The sequence below is a fragment of the Rhinopithecus bieti genome, unplaced genomic scaffold (genome assembly GCF_001698545.2).
Source record: "Rhinopithecus bieti isolate Rb0 unplaced genomic scaffold, ASM169854v2 scaffold_51227, whole genome shotgun sequence".
Taxonomy (NCBI): domain Eukaryota; kingdom Metazoa; phylum Chordata; class Mammalia; order Primates; family Cercopithecidae; genus Rhinopithecus; species Rhinopithecus bieti.
The window spans coordinates 35,792-56,273 of record NW_016820844.1 but is presented as its reverse complement, the minus strand read 5'-3'; the positions used below and the strand labels follow the sequence as shown (position 1 = coordinate 56,273).

The 20,482-nt window shown below is 42.2% G+C and overlaps 4 non-coding genes across 4 annotated transcripts; 3 read left to right on the top strand and 1 right to left on the bottom strand.

Annotated features, from left to right (window-relative positions):
- Window positions 1-1,017: 1,017 nt before the first annotated feature.
- Window positions 1,018-1,099, top strand: TRNAS-AGA (transfer RNA serine (anticodon AGA)). The gene has a single exon. It is a non-coding gene; the product is annotated as a tRNA-Ser (tRNA).
- Window positions 1,100-1,706: 607 nt separating this feature from the next.
- On the top strand, window positions 1,707-1,778 carry TRNAD-GUC (transfer RNA aspartic acid (anticodon GUC)). Its single transcript has one exon. It is a non-coding gene; the product is annotated as a tRNA-Asp (tRNA).
- A 2,036-nt stretch (window positions 1,779-3,814) lies between these two features.
- TRNAS-UGA (transfer RNA serine (anticodon UGA)) lies at window positions 3,815-3,896 on the bottom strand. Its single transcript has one exon. It is a non-coding gene; the product is annotated as a tRNA-Ser (tRNA).
- Window positions 3,897-19,581: 15,685 nt separating this feature from the next.
- On the top strand, window positions 19,582-19,653 carry TRNAQ-CUG (transfer RNA glutamine (anticodon CUG)). The gene has a single exon. It is a non-coding gene; the product is annotated as a tRNA-Gln (tRNA).
- The last annotated feature ends 829 nt before the right edge of the window (window positions 19,654-20,482 follow it).

Genomic DNA, 20,482 nt, shown 5'->3' with positions numbered 1-20,482 from the left:
GTTTGGTTTGGTTTTTTTGTTTTTTTGTTTTTTGAGACGGAGTCTCGCTCTATTGCCCGGGCTGGAGTGCAGTGGCTGGATCTCAGCTCACTACAAGCTCCGCCTCCCGGGTCTACGCCATTCTCCTGCCTGAGCCTCCCGAGTAGCTGGGACTACAGGCGCCCACCACCGCGCCTGGCTATTTTTTTGTATTTTTTTAGTGGAGACGGGGTTTCACCGTGTTAGCCAGGATGGTCTACGATCTCCTGACCTCGTGATCCGCCCGTCTCGGCCTCCCAAAGTGCTGGGATTACAGGCTTGAGCCACCGCGCCCGGCCAGAATCTAATTCTTTAACAGCTGTATGGTACCCTATGACAGGAATGCATCACACCATTCCCTTACTGGTTAGCATATTTATATGCTATATACAAATAATGCCACAGTGGACATCTTTGCATTGTAACCATTTAAATCATGTAAATCACCAGCTGTTTTCGCCCAGTTTCTACTTTGATCAAAGTGCTGATTTCACACAAGTTATGCAATCTTCCACTCTGTCTTCAATTACCTACGAGTGTCCAGGACTATCGAAAGACGGGCTGTTCAAAGGCAATGGATGAGTGGGGGCCATAAGTTAGGGTCTCACTCCACTTCGTAATTAGCAAAGTTTAGTTCCATCTGCAGAGACTCCACTGCCAGAGCTCAGATCACAGCCTACTTTCGGGCGCCGACGAGAGCTCGCTCACCGTTTACTAACGTGAAGTTTGTATTGTTTGCTTGGAACGCTGATGCTGCTCATCCTCACGCGGGAGGACTCTCATTCCAGTGCTCTTGTCCAGGTGGCCCAGGAGGTTGGCTTTTTTTAAAAAAAAAAAACCAAACTCTCGTTATACCTGAAAGTTTACATTCAACTCACAAAGCCAATTTTCTTGTACCAATACAGTAGTTATCCTGATTTGCATTTCTTCATGTCTGTAACGTGGAAAAAAAAAAAAAAAAAAAAAAAAAAAAAAGAAAGAAAGAAGTGGTGCGGCCGGGTAGTCGTGGCCGAGTGGTTAAGGCGATGGACTAGAAATGCACCGGGGTCTCCCCGCGCAAGTTCGAGTCCTGCCGACTACGAGGTGACAAGGAAAGATTTAGAAGAAAGAAATTCAAACTAACTCGCATGTTGCGAGTTGAGTTTGGTACTTCCCCGATCCTGAAACCCCACAACAATGGAGGGTGGAAGTTATCGATTGACTACTTACTATTTTCATTAAGATTATGGGTGCCTTAATTAGTAGATACCTAATCATTTTCCCTTTAGCAGAACCTTTGCACGGTTTTCGGGGACGCCTTGCGTTTCCCTGCCCTCCAAATCCTCTTGAAGCCTGTACTTGTTACAAGTCTTGATAGTGCTTTCCTCTTCATGGAAATTTAGTCTTAGTCTGAGGTCCAAGTCTGTGGTCAATTATCAGTTTCTGTGGAATCAGTGGTTCAACTGCTTTTGTCACCCGGTCTCGCTGGTTGCAAATGACTAGAAACACTGTCAGAGATATCGACACCATCACAATCAAAAAAGCAGGCTGTCCTGACAGACCCCTTCGTTTGGACTGAGGCGGCATATTAAAGTGTAAATTCGTCAAGTATAATCAATTTAGTACAATACAAACATACAGACTTAAAAAAGTGGACGAGAGTACTTCAGTTTATTAGAGGTAGTCAAAACAGATAGTTACTCAGTTCTTCCTCGTTAGTATAGTGGTGAGTATCCCCGCCTGTCACGCGGGAGACCGGGGTTCAATTCCCCGACGGGGAGGAAAGCAGGTTTTTGCATCTTCTGCCCACTGAAGGCCCCTACCTGGCTCTGAGGGCAGAGCTGCAGTGGGACCCACTTGCCATTTCTCCTTAACTGTCACTGGACCCTCTCGACTTTCCTCACTCCTAAGACCAGCTGTTCTGATCAGAGAAACATTCCAGTCAATTCTGAAAACTCAAAGTCACAGTTAGTTTAAGGCCCTAAGGAGAATCCAGGTTTAAATGACACAACATGCACTCATTAAAAGTTATTGAGAATACAGTTGTGTAGCATCTACCTCTTATTTGCATGGTCAAAAAGCTCATGTAAATGTTCAAATCCTCCATCCTTCTAGACATGAAATCCTGGAATGAAGATATTGACATGGTCCAGCTGGGGGATTGTGTGTGCTCCAGCTGCACTAGCTGACCTGGGCAACTCCAAACTATAGAATCCACAAGATGTCAATCAAACGTATGAGGGAAGATGACGAAGTGGCCACAGACTTTTGAGGAGATTCCCAAGTTTCAGGAACACATGAGGAATGTCAACACTGCTGCTTTCAACAATATCTGAAGCTTCAGGCAATGTGTTAGTGAATGTATGTCAGATTTAAAATAAAAATCGAGCTTCCTGAAAGGTGGGGGTGGGGGGGACTTAAAAGCCATAGCAATCAGGACAATGTGATACTTGCTCAGGGGGTGTAAATTGGCTCAATCACTTGCGAGAATGACTTAGCATTATATATTAAAGCTTGAATGTATACATGTACTGTGGTTCTGCAATTCCACCCATAAGTATATCTCTCCAGCAAAAATATTTATTTATATTCACTGAAATACATGTACAAGAATATTCATGGCAGCACTAGTTGTAATGGCCAAACTGGAAATAATCCAAATGCCTCTATGGAGGTGTTGGACTTTAAGAAGCGCCTTGACATCAGGGGCTGATTTCAAAGAGTGGAGGGAGTGGAAAGTTACTTGTCAGAACAAGAGCAAGGGCATTTAGGGGTTGCTAAGACAGAGGAAACTCAGAATAAAAAAGTGGCCAAGAGGGGTGAGAACATTCCTGTATTTGGCACCCTGCTAGCTTCTCTTTTGTTCCATTCCTTCCATCTCCTGGCCTTTCTCCTCTCTTCCGTTTTCTTGTTTTTCCATATCTTTTCTTCTCCTCCCTAGACCTTTTCTTCCCAACTTTCTTCTGTATAAGAACCAAAGTACTGAGTGTCTGAAGTTACACCTTGTTTCCTGAATGTACTGTAAAGCCCAGATAAGTGTTCTTGGTCTTTGAATGTGCTGGAGAAGATAGGAAGAATAGACTGGGGCCAGAGAACTTCACCTTGAATTTTTCTAAGCTGTAAGATGAAGGCATTTAACAAAATCAATAGAATAAAAATAATAAGGGCTTGGCAGTCAGAGGTTAGCTTTAACATCCACTTCCTGTGGTTTAATAAACCTTTCCCATTCTTGGGCTCTCGAATTTTCAGGCCGAGAAGATACAATGTTTGTGGTACTGTCTACAAACCAACCATTTATATTGAAGTTACAATCACAGACATTGTTATTATTGCTGCAAAACAGGTAATGCCTTATTGCTGTTGAATGACAGACAGTCCCTAAACTTGGGCTAACAAAACACAACACTTAATATACAATAGGCAAAATCTTCACACCCCAGACAAGCAACTTAGACTTATCTACAGAGAAAATTCCATGGAGTCTGACTTCAATTCTCAGAGCTTGTAGGTGAGGAAAAGAGAATTGCCTTCCTCAAATTAGGATTAACGTTAGGTGGATTAACGTTAGGTGGTGTTTACACCACAATAGATTTTCTCCTACTGGAGACACAGTTGTCTCGGGTGTGTTGGAGGAGGAGGTTAATGGACTCAGAGAAAGAGGTAAACTATAATGCAGGGTTACCTACAATGATGACAGATAGAACGCAGGGCACAAGGCAGGGTTACCAAAGGAGATGACACAACTGTAATCCAGGAGACTCAGTTGCCTTTGGGGTACAATTAGAAAGAAACTATTTGGGAGAAGTCAGGCTAAAACCGTAGCCGGCAGGATTCGAACCTGCGCGGGGAAACCCCAATGGATTTCAAGTCCATCGCCTTAACCACTCGGCCACGACTACACACCCACATAGCGTTCTTGGTTAAAGCTTTTGAAGATGTGAGTAGTGTGCCATTCTTGGGTAGTATAGTAAGTAGATACTACAGTAAAAGATGTTTTGGTGCCTGGTTACTAAGTCTAGTAACAAATAATTTTCTAGGTGCATTAAGAGCTTCCAACTTTTAGATGAAATAAGTCATCCATAGTGAATTGGAATTCAGTTGAGAAATGTGGAGTTCAAAGGAGCATTCCAAGACAAGAGATTTGAATTTTCTCTCCCCCTAGAACTCCACTTGCTAGTCACGGTTGATGCACCTGTTCACAGGTATTTGTGAGATACCAGCAGAAAGGGAGTCTGGAGTTGAGGGTCTGATCCTAGTAGCTTCACACCCTCAAATGGCAATGGCACAGGAAACCTGCTAAAGGAAATTTGAAGGAATTATGACCTTGGAGTCATTTGCTTTTACTTTCAGTATTGAATACTAAGCCAGAAATATCTTCAACAGCTTTGAACTGCTTTGTTCTTTCTCTGGCTTAAACCCCGTCTCTACTAAAAAATACAAAAATCTAGCCAGGTGAGGTGGCAGGCGCCTGTAGTCCCAGCTACTCGGGAGGCTGAGGCAGGAGAATGGCGTAAACCCGGGAGGCAGAGCTTGTAGTGAGCTGAGAACCGGCCACTGCACTCCTGCCTGGGCGACAGAGCGAGACTCCGTCTCAAAAAAAAAAAAAAAAAAGAATTCGTTGAAACCCAATTTGAGCAGGGGTGCAGGAAGAGAAGGGGCAGGGAAGACCTAGCCTTCGTGGACCCTCTGAAGAAAAAGTTGATGGGAAGGTCTCCATCCTCTCAGGAAAAGCTAACTCCTTTTCACCTTCCCCAGGGAGGGAAACAGGCAGTCCCAGGAGCCAGGGGAATATGGAGAACCTTAGATAACATGTTTTCCAAAATTTTCCAGCTTGAGAACATTCTTTGTCCCTCCTAATGCAAAAGAGCTTGTGAATGCCACACTAAATCTAGCTATATTAATACCTTTTATTCCCCCTAGGATTAAAGACTGTTGGTTCAGGGAAAAACTACAGAACCAGGCTTTTATTGTTTATTCTTTAGTGGGGAATCTCAGGGAGTACAGCTTTGAGTTCTGGGAATTGAAGTGCTTGACCAAAGTACCACCAAGTAGATTCAGACAGACTTTCAGATACAAATGGGAGAATTCCTTTACATTTGAGACCCTCAAACTCTCTTGCAGATACAGTTCTCCCACATTCATTTTCGTTTAGGGCAGACAAAAAGAGAGTTGCTCCTGAAGTGAATTGCACTGTGTTGCTCAGAAAGATATGTTGATATCCTAACCTGTGGTACTTGTGAGTGTGACCTATTTGAAAACAGTCTTCGCTGATTTAATCAAGTTAAGAGGAGGTCACGCTGGATTCAGGTAGGCTCTAAATCCAGTAATCCAGTGACTATTGTCCTTATAAGAAATGGAAAATTTAGAGACACAGTCACCAGGACAAAAGCCATGTTGAGAGGGAGGCAGAGTGGAGTGATGCAATTACAAACCAAGAACGCCAAAGATTTTCTTCAATCATTAGGAGCAAGGAAAGAGGTCTCAGATTCTCCCTCAGAGCACCTAGAAAACAATCAACCCGGCCAAAATCTTGATTTTAGATTTCTGACTTCTAGAGCTGTGAGAGAATAAATCTGTCTTTTTAAGTTACCCAGTTTATGGCTGTTAGGGCAGTCTTAGGAAACTAATCAGCTCCCTTACCCATGTTCTTGCAACAAGATCCTTGCTGTTGCTGCCCTAGCACTTCTCCATTCCACCAGGAAGCTCGTGCAAATGGTGACTCACTTCTTTTTTTTCTCTCTCTTGAGATGGAGTCTAGCTCTGTTGCCAGGCTTGGAGTGCAGTGGTGGGACCTCGGCTCACTGCAACCTCCGACTCCCTCCCTGGTTCTAGCGATTCTCCTGTCTCAGCATCTTGAGTAGCTGGGATTACAGGTATGCGCCATCATGTCCAGCTTTTTTTTTTTTTTTCCTGTATTTTTAGTAGAGATGGGGTTTCACCACGTTGGACAGGTGGTGTCGAACTCCTGACCTCGTGATCCGTCCGCCTCAGCCTCCCAAAGTGCTGGGATTACAGGCATTAGCCACCGCGCCCGGCTGACTCACTTCATTTTGAAGAAAACTCACTTAGCGAAACAATCCAAACTAAAAGAAATCATTTATGTTCAAAGACACTTATGATATTTTGTTATAATAATGAAATAATTAAAATAACAAACATTTCCAACAATAGGAGGGAAGATGATTATGTAATATAGGTTATATCTACCTGGAAAAATACTACAAATCCAATAAAAACTATATTTTGCAACTCTTACTAGTGGATAGCAGAAATAAATAAATAAACTAACAGTATTTTTGAAAAGATTGTGATAGTTCAGGCAAGAAGCATGTGATATAATGTTAAGTGAAAAGAGGAGAATTTTAAAAATGCATATAATGTATAACCTCATGTAACATTTTTGCATTATACATATTTGGGAGATGTGGGAGAATACACCAATGCATTACTAGTTGTGCCTGGGTTGTAGGATCATAGGGGTTTTTTTCTTTGTTTTCTATGCTGTGAAGCAAACATCATTATTCAGGTTTAAAAACGAACGGGCAGAAATAGCATTTTATTGCTGGAACAGGGAAAAAGTAGTCCCTAGATACAATAACTTTGATTTAGTCAAACATTTGGCTCAAGTGGTCACATTGTTCTAGGGGACTTCTGGTTAAAATGGTAGTGAAACCCAGGGCTTTATTTTTGCTTTCTTAAGATGCCCACAGGTTGGCAATAAAAGCAATTCAAAAAATGTGTAAACCTACAGTGATGAAGAGAGCATGAGAGCAAATAATGGATAGTACAAAACATTGTTTGCTTCCCAAATTAAAGTAGCTTGATGCAATGGAAATTTACGAGTTTTTTTTTTTTTTTGAGACGAAGTTTCGCTCTTGTTGTCCATGCTGGAGTGCAATGGCACCATCTCGGCTCACCGCAACCTCTGTCTCCCGAGTTCTAGCTATTCTCCCGCCTCAGCCTCCCAAGTAGCTGGGATTACAGGCATGCGCCACCACGCCCGGCTAATTTTTTGTAATTTTAGTAGAGAAGGGGTTTCTCCATGTTGGTTTGGCTGGTCTCAAACTGCCGACCTCAGGTGATCTGCCCGCCTCGGCCTGAGATTTATGTCTTACCCATGTAACAGTCGATTGCAGATTTTTGTGTCAGCAAAGAAAGAGGAACCTGTTTTTTGTCCTTGTGGTGATTCAAGGTTCCAGGCCCCTTCCATCTTATGAATCTATTATCCCCTAAAGCTTGGGAAAGTGCACACTAATTAAAGGTTTAGAGAAAAACATGTTACTTGCATTCATGATTTATTGATTATAGCTAATCATATGGCCTCACTGAGGTGTAAGGAGTCTTGGTAAGTACAGACTTTGGCTGGGTAGCTTAGTCCCACAGACAACACTGTACTATGGAGGAGGAAACATGAATTTAGGTGGATACCACAGTTATCAACAAAATTTGGGAGACAGAAGGGAGTTGGATAAATAGTAATTGAATTAGAGTGGATAAAGCTGAAACCTGTTTGCAAGGTGGGAAGCCAACAATAATAAAGCTGATGTCACAGTTTCTTGGAAAGGCTTAAGAGTTGGAAGAACCTGCCGGGTGCGGTGGCTCACGCCTGTAATCCCAGCCCTTTGGGAAGCCGAGGTGAGTGGATCACGAGGTCAGGAGTTTGAGACCTGCCTGACCAACATGGTGAAACCCCGTCTCTACTAAAAATACAAACATTAGCCCGGCGTGGTGACACGCGCCTGTGATCCCAGCTGCTTGGGAGGCTGAGGCACAAGAATTGCTTCAACCCAGGAGGCGGAGGTTGCAGTGAGCTGAGATCGTGCCATTGCACTCCAGCCTGGGCGACAGAGCAAAACTCCATCTCTAAAACAAACAAACAAAAAAAGAGTTGTTAGAATCATGTAACCTTAGACTCATTAGTCTGTACTGCCCCTCCTTCACAGAGGGTTTACTTTGGGAAAAAAGCTCCAGAGATGCTCTTGACTTAAGGATACTAGGTATAATTGAAATTGGGAGTGAAGCACATATTGAAAATTGGGAGATGGAATGAAAGTCTCTATAGGACACTTGAAGCTCCCTTTCTGTTTCAGAAAGTATGGACAGCTAAGCTTTTTCTACCACTAGCCCTAAACATGCAGAAGATTGAAAGACTCTGCTCCCCAAGAAAATGGACTGTCATTAAGAAAACTGACCCATAGATATGGACATATCAAGGATCTGGATTGAAATGGCCTATCATACACAATCATTCTAGAATGAGGCCTATATTTTTTTCCATACCCATAGTACCAATTAGGTTTTGGGGTCTACCTCCTAAATATGACTGAACTGCTATGTGCCACCAGAAATTGGAGAAAACACAGGTACCAAGGCAAACAAATGAACGAAAGAGAGCCTGGTGGAAATAGAGATAAATAGGTAACAGAAGCAAAAAATAAAAACCTCAAAAAACAAAAACCTATCATTATTATTCTCAGGGAAATAAGAAAGCATTCTGTATATATGAGAATAATAAGATACTATTCTATTATTATTATTATCGTTTCAAGACAGGGTCTCACTCTGTGGCCCAGGCTGGAGTGCAGTGGTGCTATCATAGTTCACTAAGATGCTATTACTTTTTAAAGAGCATTAAGGGGAACAAGAACCCTTGAAAATAACAAATATGGGCATGGGGCAGGAGTATCTCAGCCAAGAAAATTATGTATGTGTTAGGGAAGCTCTGAGAGTATGGTTGTGGAAGCGCGCCACTATGGTTTGAATCCACAGGGTATATTGATCACCCTGCCCATGCTGAAGGTATTACAATGCAAATTGAAGGTGAAGGTGTAAAATCTCAATTCATTAAAAACAAAAATTTCCAGAAGGTGTCTGACCAGAAAGGAACCCCCAAGTTGCTGCAAGCAAGAAGCTGAGACCACTAAGTTATTTTCAAGACTGTCAGCAACCTTTTTCTCATGTTTCCATCATTCCCCTCCTTGGCAATCTCCATGAAGATGACAACTGAATCTTTATCTCCAGGCCCGACTTCTCTCCTGAGTCTTCCTAGTGGACAGGTCCACTTGAATGTACTACAGTTACATCAAAGGGCAACATCTAAAGGAGCAGAAGAAATGTGCTTTTCCCTTTGGCCACCATTCTAACTTTTAAAAAATCCTTCCTTTTAATCCTCAATAAATATCTCCAAGGAATAATATTTAAAAAAAAAAAAAAAAAAAAGGAAAATAAGCCTGGGCAACATGGCAAAACCCCATATTCATGAAAAATACAAAAAGATTAGCCAGATGTGGTGGTGCACACCTGGCTGAAGCAGGAGGATCACCTGAGACTGGGAGGCTTAGGCTATAGTGAGCTGAGATCACTCCAGCCTGGGTGACAAAGTGAGACCCTATCTCAAAAGATAAAAGAAAATAACAAATATGACAGAAAAAAGTTTAACAGAAGGGTTAGAAAACAAAGTTGAGAACATTTCCCATAAAAGTTACAAAAAAGAAAATGGAAAATAGAATAAAAGATAAGAAAATTGGAAGACAAATCTAGAAGTTTCAACAATATGTGATTGAAAGTTTTGTGGACGACAACAAAGAAAATAGAGAGGGAAAACTATTAATGAATGCAATAAAATTTTCTTTTCTCTCTCTTTTTTTTTTTTTTTTTGAGATGGAGTTTCGCTCTTGTCGCCCAGGCTGAAGTGCAATGGTGCGATCATGGCTCACTGCAACCTCCACCTCCCAGGTTCAAGTGATTCTTGTGCCTCATCCTCCCAAGTAGCTGGGATTACAGGCATGTACCACCACGCCCAGCTAATTTTGTATTTGTAGTAGAGACGGAGTTTCTCCATGTTGGTCAGCCTGGTCTCGAACTCCTGACCTCAGGTGATCTGCCCACCTTGGCCTCCCAAAATGCTGGGATTACAGGCATAAGCCCGCACCCCCGGCCGTTTAAATTTTCTAAACCTAAAAAGGATCCAAAGGATCCACCTACTGCCCAGCACAATGAACCAAAACAAACAAACAAAACAAAACAAAACAAAAACAAGACAAAAAACAAGAATTATCCAGAGTGTCTATTTTAGAATGGCATTTAAATTCATCACCACACTGATAACAAGAAGACAACAGAGTAATGCTCACAGAATTCTAAGATAAAATTATTTTCACACTAGAAATCCCTACCTGACCAAACTAAAATCATTTATGAAGTTTGAATAAATATATTTTCAGAAATGCATCATATTTTTTAGGTCATAAGCAGGAAACAGAGACCTCATGAGGACTCAAACTCCAGTGTCTTACATGCAGGGAACTGGTTACAGAGATGGTGGAAGATCAAAGAAGCCAACTGGGATGGGAGGTAGAAATCTGAACCCAAGGGGTGGGATCTCCCTCTGGAGCAGGCAGGTCTGGCAGGATCTGGAGCCATGGAGGAGACACAACTGCTGCCAGAAATGCTGCAAGTAACAGGGAGGGAAAGCAAGAAATATCCTGACTTCCTTCTTCTCTCTACCTCTCAATATTCCTTCATTGTCTTCTATTGGCTGAACTCAGGCAGAAGTCAGCAGCCATCAGTGGAAATGCAGTGGCAGGGGCCAGCCACTGGCACTACAGAGATGACCAAGGGAGTGGCTAGGAATGCATCTGAGCACAAGCAGGCTTAAGATTGCCAAATGCAAAAACCTCAAAAAATTTCTCTTTTCTCAGAAAGCTGTTGGAGGATCTTCTCCAAAAATAGGGAGTAAACCAAGAGATTTGTGACTTAACAAAAAAACCATTCAACACAGTTGAGCGGTAAAGGGGCTGGCTCTTCCGCAGATGGAGAAGCATCAGCATGATCGCTATGAAGCAGACCTACAGATTAACCAGTTCAGATTGGACAAGTTTAAAAAAAAAAAGGAACTGAAAAATGACCAAATTCAGAAGTATTTTGCAGCACTGGAAGAGAGTTGGGTGACAAATTAGTATTAGAAACACAGAAAGGAGGCAAACAAACAAAAGAGGCAGTATTCAAATCAGGAAAAACAAGAGAATGTAGTTATAGTATACAAGTGATCCTGCGGTGAACAATATTTCCATGGACATAATAAGGAAACACTTAACATTATTTAGCCACAATACTATGATACAAATACATTGAAAGATGAGGGTAGATAAGTGTATTTGTGTTTTAGGCTATATCTTTTCTTTCAGTGTGGGAAGTCTTTAGATATCTGTATCAATCAGGACATGAGCAGGAAGTGGAATATTTACTTGAACTAGAAAAGTTGAGGATAATTTATTTAAATTATTATTTATAAATAAATGGGCAACATAGATTACTGGAGCTACTAATCCGCACTACCCTTGAGCTTGACGGGCATAAGATGGAGCTTGGGACCTGCAGCTCTTTGGAGAGGGCTGTGTAGAGAGGTTTCCTGGCGGATGTTGGGACATTTCCTGGGGGATTCAGACTGCAGCCAACAGAACCAGAGAATAAATATACCAGCTTCACTCTTCACTCTCCCCCTGGATCTCTTGTAAGTATTCTCTTGGCCAAACTCAAGCAGGAGTCAGAGGATAAAGAAGCCCATTGAAAATGTCCATACTGATCAGCACCAGGGCAGACAACAAGATGCAGAATGGGGCCAGGGGACCTAGATGATATGCAGCACGAGGTCTAAAATTGAGGAACCAAGAAATTGCAGGGCAGCCAGGTGCAGTGGCTCATGCCTGTAATCCCAGCACTTTAGGAGGCTGAGGTGGGTGAATCACCTAAGGTCAGGAGTTTGAGACCAGCCTGGCCAATATGGTGAAACCCCAGCTCTACCAAAAATACAAAATTAGCCGGGAGTGGTGGTGCGCGCCTGTAATCCCAGCTACTCCATAGGCTGAGGCAGGAGAAAGACCTAGAATCCAGGAGGCGGAGGTTGCAGTGAGCTGAGATCGCACCAGCCTGGGTGACAGAGTGACACTCTGTCTCAAAAAAGAGAGAATGAGAGAAAGAAAAGAAAGGAAAGGAAAGGAAGAAAAGAAAGAAATAGAGGAAAGAAAAGGAAAGGAAAGAAAGAGAGAGGAAGGAAGGAAGGAAGGAAGGAAGGAAGGAAGGAAGGAAGGAAGGAAGGGCAACAATAACCGCAATCAGTTGTGCTTACGAAGTGTCAGGCATTGTTCAAAGTTCTCACTGAATTTTCTCAATAACCTGTAAGTGTTCCTCTTATTCCAGTTTTACAGTTGAGGAAACTAAAACACAGAGAGGTTAAGCTCCTTGCCCAAGGTCATAGAACTAGGAGTGAAAAGCAACTGGACAGTTGCCACTAGGAAACCTAAATTCAGTTTAGAGAGAGTTTGGAACAGGAAAATGCTGTGCTTCTTTGTTTTTCTTATGATTTTATTTAGATGAAAGATCCAGAATAGGTCAATCCATTGAGACAGCACGCAGACTGGGGTGGTTGCCAGGGGTTGTGAGGGAGGGAGGAAAGGGGAGAAACTGCTTAATGAGTAAGGGGTTTTACCCTGGAAGGATAGAAATGTTTTGGAACTAGATAAAGGTGGTGGTTACACAACACTGTGAATGTTGTGAAGGATATTGAATTGTTCACTTTAAAATGATTAATGGTGAAACAACAAATAAACAAAAAAAGACTGTCTTCCTTAGCACGCCTGAACAAATGCAGTGTTAATCCACTGAGTACAAGTACTGAGGCATCAGCCTAAATCAGTGGTTCCCAATCAGAGGTGATTTTGCTTCCCAGAGGACATCTGACAGTGTCTAGAGACATTTTTGATTGTCATAACAAGAGATGGGGAGTATACTACTGAGATCTAGTATGTAGGGGCCAGGGATGCTACTGAACTTTGTACAATGCAGAGGACAGCCCCCACCACAAAGAATGACCTGGTCTAACATGCCAGTAGTGCCAAGGTTAGAAAACCCTGGACTAGACGATCAAGGACTGAGGGTGATAGGGGAATAAGGGACCCGAGGTATAAACCGACTAAAGGAGTTCCTTCTATCGCCCAGGAAAGAGGTTGAGAGTGGAAAGGCAGGAGACTGTCTCTCCCTTTCTCTTTCAGAATAGTCCTGAAAATCAGTGCAACCTCGGACATCCACGGTTAAAAGTCAGACCCTGTTTTGGAAATGGCTTGGAAGGGCTGCTTTCTGTTCCTTCTCAAGCCCACAAAGTTGCTCTTCTTTCTTTGCTCAGACCCTTTCCTTCTGCAGACTGTCTTTCCTGACAAGAACAGACTCAGATAGTCTGTAGAGTGGTCCCGCCCCGAAGCTGCAAAATAGTGTGCAAAGCTGTCATGAGGTTTCCACTGCATAGTTCCAATGTTCCATTTGCTCTGGCGACAGATCTTTCGGTGACCTTCGAAAGCGGCTTCGAGATTGACGATGTATAAGAATCTGTGGCCGGAAAGCACAGCATGTTGCCCAAGACAGTCCACAGACATCGCAGTTGCCTGGAAGTCACGAAACTACCACCATGTTCTCGCTGCTCCATCGCGCCGCCATTTCCCACTCTCGGCCGCTGCGACCCCAGGACGGCGCCCTCCCACCCCCCAGACCCAGGTCCCCTGGCCCCCTGAGCCCTACACAGCCCGCGAGTCAGCCCTGACATGCCAAGTCCCCTGCTTCTTCGTGTTTTTATAGAAAAAAACAAAACAAAACAAAACAAAAAACTTGCCAATCCATTTGGGTTATAAAACAATGTATTGTGCACATTTACTATAATGATAATAATTATATAAGAAATAATTTGGGAGAATGGAGTCCAAAATCAGCTATAGTCATGAGGATTGCACCTGGAAGAGACTGCCTCTCTGATGTTCAAAGTTTGAGAATTAGTCCTTAATGAATAAATGTATATAGTGCAATTTTGAAGTGTATACTTTCCTTTTGTGAAGAAGATAGAATCCGCACTAAACAGAAACCAATACAATTCTCTGTAACAAATTATCTCAGTAGAGGTCCAATTACCCTGTGATAAATATGCACCTGTTCTTCTCCACTGTCTGACCTACTTATGTCTGCATCAAGTATCCCCAAACTGCTCTGTCAGGAATATACACCCCAAGAGCCCTCTGAGAACTGGTTTAACTAGTATTTTGGCTTGTTATGGGTGCACCTGTGACCTAAGTTACAAGACCAATATTAATGAAATGTTCATGTACAATTAAAAGACAATTTTACTTCAGTAGTATGATGCTTAATTTCTGCTTATAGAATTCATTTTTTATTAGTTAAAAATTTTATTAGTTAAAAATTATGCTATATGACATACAGAGGAATATCAAATGCAGAGGGTTCTTAGCCTGAGATTCATGGACCTCAAGTGTTTCATGAACACCTTGAGATAGTTTTCAAAATGGTGTATGTGTGTATCCAGGGGCATCTTTCCGGGAAAGGGGTTTCCTAGATTTTATTCAATATGATCTGGAGTCCAGAGCAAAAAAATATTGTACAAATCTTGGCTCTACTGGCTTTGACATTGGGAATTTGAGGGAGAGGAATTTTCCATCAGCATTTTGTTTTTTGGGAAATAAATAAAATGACTATGAGCAAACATGAAGACCAATTTCCAAAGACTGGTACCAGTAGCTCCTGATGTAGAACCAACTTCAGCATGGCAGGGAACAAAAAAATGTTCAGTTATACTGAGGGCAAAAGGACAATGGGAATCTCCTAAGTTCCCCAAAGTCACTTCTGCCGCTCCCTGATGTTTACAGTTCAAAGCAGATACTTGTGCTCCCAAAACAAGCAACCTTGAAGCCCTGGCCCGATCCATGGTCTCAGTCTATCCTTCAACTTTTCTCAGCCCTTCTTTTACTTCCACTATGGTATTGCCACCCAGACGACCAGTCCACAGACTACGCCCCTATCTTGTATCTCATAGTACGTGAAAAGGTTTGGGCCAACACTGTCTTCTAAATACTATCTTCAATCCCTGCCTAAACTCAAATATCCAGCTTATTTGAGCTTCTCAGTTTATCTAGGCTGTTAGTTTCTAGTCACCTGCAGTTTTCCCTAACTTTCTCTGTGTGGGTGTTAGTTTATTCACAGTTTTAGCCAATATCCCATCACTACAAACTGAAATCTCCACAGGCAGGGCCAGTGCTTAGTGTACTGCTCAATTCTGGGTCCACAGCACTAAGGGCAGCAGTGGGCATGGCACAAAATTTGTCCTTCCTATTTCCAAGTCTTTATACTCTTAGGTCAGTTGCATGCTGTGCAAGCTGTGTCACTAGGTCTGATAATGTGGCTCATTAAGCAAAAGAGGAGATAATTGTACCGATGCACATTGCAAGCCAGAGCTCTGAATTTGTTTTGAAGAAATAACTTCATTTGGTCACATTTTTGTTCTTATTCCCATGATCAATAGTTTCCATTTAATTGGGAAGATAGAAAGGAGTTCCCATATATCCCCACACTCAGTTTCCCTTATTATTAAAATCTTACATTGGTATGGTACATTTGTTACAAATAATTAACAAATATGTATACATTATTATTAACTAAAATGAATATGCTAGATTTCCTTCATTTTTACGTAATTTCCTCTCTCTGTTCCAGGATCCTACTTAGAATTCCACATTATTTTTAGTCATCATGACTCCCTAAGCTCTATTGGCTGTGGCAGTTCTTAGACTTTCCTTGATTTTGATGATCTTGACAGTTTTTGAAGAGTATTGATCAGGTATTTTGTAGAATGTTCTTCAACTAGGATTTGTCTGATATTTTTCTCATTATTAGATTGGAGTTAGGGGTTCGAAGGAGCAAGACCTCAGAAGTAAAGTGGGAGTTTTTTGTTTGTTTGTTTGAGACAGGGTTTCCCTCTGTCACGCAGGCTGGAATACAGTGGCACCATCTTGGTTCACTGCAACCTCCGCCTCCCATGTTCAAGCAATTCTCCTGCCTCGGCCTCCTGAGTAGCTGGGACCACAAGCATCTGCCACCACATCTAGCTAATTATTGTTTTTTTTTTGTTTTTTTTTTTTTTGAGACGGAGTTTCTTCAGTAGTATGATGCTTAATTTCTGCTTATAGAATTCATTTTTTATTAGTTAAAAATTTTATTAGTTAAAAATTATGCTAGATGACATACAGAGGAATATCAAATGCAGAGGATTCTTAGCCTGAGATTCATGGACCTCAAGTGTTTCATGAACACCTTGAGATAGTTTTCAAAATGGTGTATGTGTGTATCTAGGGGCATCTTTCCGGGAAAGGGGTTTCCTAGATTTTATTCAATATGATCTGGAGTCCAGAGCAAAAAAATATTGTACAAATCTTGGCTCTACTGGCTTTGACATTGGGAATTTGAGGGAGAGGAATTTTCCATCAGCATTTTGTTTTTTGGGAAATAAATAAAATGACTATGAGCAAACATGAAGACCAATTTCCAAAGACTGGTACCAGTAGCTCCTGATGTAGAACCAACTTCAGCATGGCAGGGAACAAAAAAATGTTCAGTTATACTGAGGGCAAAAGGACAATGGGAATCTCCTAAGTTCCCCAAAGTCACTTCTGCCGCTCCCTGATGTTTACAGTTCAAAGCAGATACTTGTGCTCCCAAAACAAGCAACCTTGAAGCCCTGGCCCGATCCATGGTCTCAGTCTATCCTTCAACTTTTTCTCAGCCCTTCTTTTACTTCCACTATGGTATTGCCACCCAGACGACCAGTCCACAGACTACGCCCCTATCTTGTATCTCATAGTACGTGAAAAGGTTTGGGCCAACACTGTCTTCTAAATACTATCTTCAATCCCTGCCTAAACTCAAATATCCAGCTTATTTGAGCTTCTCAGTTTATCTAGGCTGTTAGTTTCTAGTCACCTGCAGTTTTCCCTAACTTTCTCTGTGTGGGTGTTAGTTTATTCACAGTTTTTAGCCAATATCCCATCACTACAAACTGAAATCTCCACAGGCAGGGCCAGTGCTTAGTGTACTGCTCAATTCTGGGTCCACAGCACTAAGGGCAGCAGTGGGCATGGCACAAAAATTTGTCCTTCCTATTTCCAAGTCTTTATACTCTTAGGTCAGTTGCATGCTGTGCAAGCTGTGTCACTAGGTCTGATAATGTGGCTCATTAAGCAAAAAGAGGAGATAATTGTACCGATGCACATTGCAAGCCAGAGCTCTGAATTTGTTTTGAAGAAATAACTTCATTTGGTCACATTTTTGTTCTTATTCCCATGATCAATAGTTTCCATTTAATTGGGAAGATAGAAAGGNATGACATACAGAGGAATATCAAATGCAGAGGATTCTTAGCCTGAGATTCATGGACCTCAAGTGTTTCATGAACACCTTGAGATAGTTTTCAAAATGGTGTATGTGTGTATCTAGGGGCATCTTTCCGGGAAAGGGGTTTCCTAGATTTTATTCAATATGATCTGGAGTCCAGAGCAAAAAAATATTGTACAAATCTTGGCTCTACTGACTTTGACATAGGGAATTTGAGGGAGAGGAATTTTCCATCAGCATTTTGTTTTTTGGGAAATAAATAAAATGACTATGAGCAAACATGAAGACCAATTCCCAAAGACTGGGCTCTTGTTGCCCAGGCTGGAGTGCAATGGCGTGATCTCGGCTCGCCGCAACCTCCGCCTCCCAGGTTCAAGCAATTCTCCTGCCTCAGCCTCCCGAGTAGCTGGGATTACAGGCATGCACCACCACACCCAGCTAATTTTGTATTTTTAGTAGAGACGAAGTTTCTCCATGTTGAGGCTGGTCTCGAACTCCTGACCTCAGGTGATTCGTCTGCCTCGGCCTCCCAAAGTGCTGGGATTACAGGCGTGAGCCACTGCACCTGGCCTAATTTTTGCATTTTTCTTAGAGACAGGGTTTCGCCATGTTGGCCAGGTTGGTCTCGAATTCCTGGCCTCAAGTGATCCACCTGCCTCGGCCTGCCAAAGTGCTGGGATTACAGGCATAAACCACCATGCTTGGCCTAAAGTGCCATTTTTATCACATTATATCAAGACTATATACTATCAACATGGCTTATCACTGCTGGTGTAGTGCTTTTGGGATTTATTCACTGCTTACTTTCCCACCCTTTTTCATACTGTGTTCTGTAGAGCAATCACTATGCAGAGCCCAGAATGAAGGGGTGGAGTTATTTGGAATTCTGCTCAGGAGATTCCCTGAAAAACTGAGATTTGTTGCACATCAGGGAAGCTGTAGGGATTGGTTTAAATCTTCTATTTATTGTTGCTCAAATTGTTTCAGCTTTGACCATTACAGGCATATATTTTAATTTTTTTTTTTTTGGTCAGAGAGCACAGAACTTGGTACAAGCCCTAGCCCTTAGAAATGCTAATCTTAAAGTTGTTACCGGGACCTTCAGTTTTTCAAAAGCCTGCAGTGGGCTAGATTTTTGTTGAAAATACTTAGGATCCTCATGCTTCTTGTTCCCGAGGCTCCTGCAAACCACCTTTAGTTATCCCGTTTGGCAAGAGGGTTTCATTCTGTCTTGCTTTCTGGTAGTGAGTGGATCGGAAAGTCATAGGGCTGGGAGAAGATGTATTGGATGAGATATGTACGGATATTCTCGTTGCCACTGTACAGCGGCCATTGCAGCTCATGCCGCAGAACACACGGCCCTACGGGCGGGGTCAATTTTAACCTGGTAATGACAGTGCCGCCTCATTTAAGCCGGAAGGATTTTTGTCCATGATACCAGACGTCTCTAAGCAATGAAGTCATTTTGGCAGATGCCGATACCTCTCATGTGATCTTGTTGGGAAGGTTCAGATCCTATCAACTGCGATTATTTACTCTTAAGGACCCTCTGCCTCCTTCCTCGGCCTTTCTATTTGACAATATAAGATCGCTTTTGTCTCCTGCAATGAACAGTCCTAGACAAGTCACGTCCGGGTCTTGGCATCCGTAAATTTTTACTGCTGAATATTTTGGGAGAGGCTCATAGTTAATACAATTGAAAAAGACCAAGTCAAAGCTTTATCAGTGAGAAACTAATTACAAAATCCTGCTTTGCAAATATTCGAGCTTTTAACAGTGCTTTACCCTTTAGTATCCACGAGGTGGAGCCTTCCCGTGAAGCTGAAAGCATCTTTCGGTGTCCTGTTTTTTGTTTTTTACCCTTGTCAACGCCACAGCCAGGAGTAGTTGACACGCCACCTCAACTGAAGTCATCCATAATTTATATGTTACGAAATTGAACTTCCAAAAGTGTGCCTAGCATTAGGAGCAAAGAACGCCGGACAAACGCTCGGGAGGCGGCAAGCCTCGCGGTTCTTCCAACAACTCAATCTGTCAGCGCCTCTAGGTTGGTGCAGTCTGCCCCTGCGTCGGGGCAGCCCGGTTGAGGGCGGCCGAACCGAGGCTAGGGAACCCCGAAGGTTGCAGAAGGCAGAGGGACGCTAAGAGTCTAGGGGGGACACGGACTTACCTTATCTGTCCCTGGAAACCGATTTGCTCTTGGATTTTGCACGAAGAGCCCTGTGCGAAACGAAAAGGGAACTTGTGTGGTGGCGGCAGATAACGAACATTAGGGTAGAAACTTAGGTTCTTAAAGGGAAGACGGCTTGAGTTCAGATGATATATTCCATCAGGAAGGAATGCTAGCAATAATGGCAGTAGTGAGGTTCCATGGTGTAATGGTTAGCACTCTGGACTCTGAATCCAGCGATCCGAGTTCAAATCTCGGTGGAACCTGAGATTTTCGGGTTTTTTTTTCTTCTTGTTTCCTCACCATTTTTTTCTTTCTAAAATAAATTTCCCTCTTAGATATGATTGGCAGGGAATCTCCAGTTCATATGAACCCAAAGTATGACGCGGACTCTGTATGGGGCCCACTGACTCTCTGCTCTATGTTCAGAGCAGGAGACAACTCCTCATCTCATACCTCCTTCCTTTTAGTACCCTCCTCACCACCACCTAACAGATATTCTAATGCCCAAAATAATTTGAGTTGAGTTAAACTTTTTATTTGATTTATTGCCTTATGAAATGTGGTTAATTCACTTCAGAGGACAAAAAGGACTCAACAGATTTGAAGGAGAAGAAAGATTCTTGTATGTATCTTTTTCCCAGGAGAATGAGGCTTTATAATGCCTTTCAGGTGCAATCATTAGAATTTATAGGTGTTTCATTTGCCACTGAGAAACAAGGATTCATGAAAATAAATCTGTATTTTAAAAAAAATTGCTTAAACTCTCTTAGGTATTTGAACACTATTGGATCTTCACATGGTAACTTCAATCACTGTCAACACAGTAAGTAAATATCCAGATACATCTTCTAAGTGCTTCCATGGTGCTCTCTCTGTCGGTCATTTCTATGACATTAACCTACCACACAGAATTGCTGTCAATGCTGAATATGTCCCATAGAATGATACAGCTTTAAAATTGTATCCTAGATGTCTCTGTGATTATTTTGTCTTCATAAAACTAAATGTCTCCTGTTGCAAGTTAGTTTATTTTCTGGTAAATGTTTGGATTTGTCAGAACTTAAGGTAAGACAAAGAAGTTACTGGGTCTCT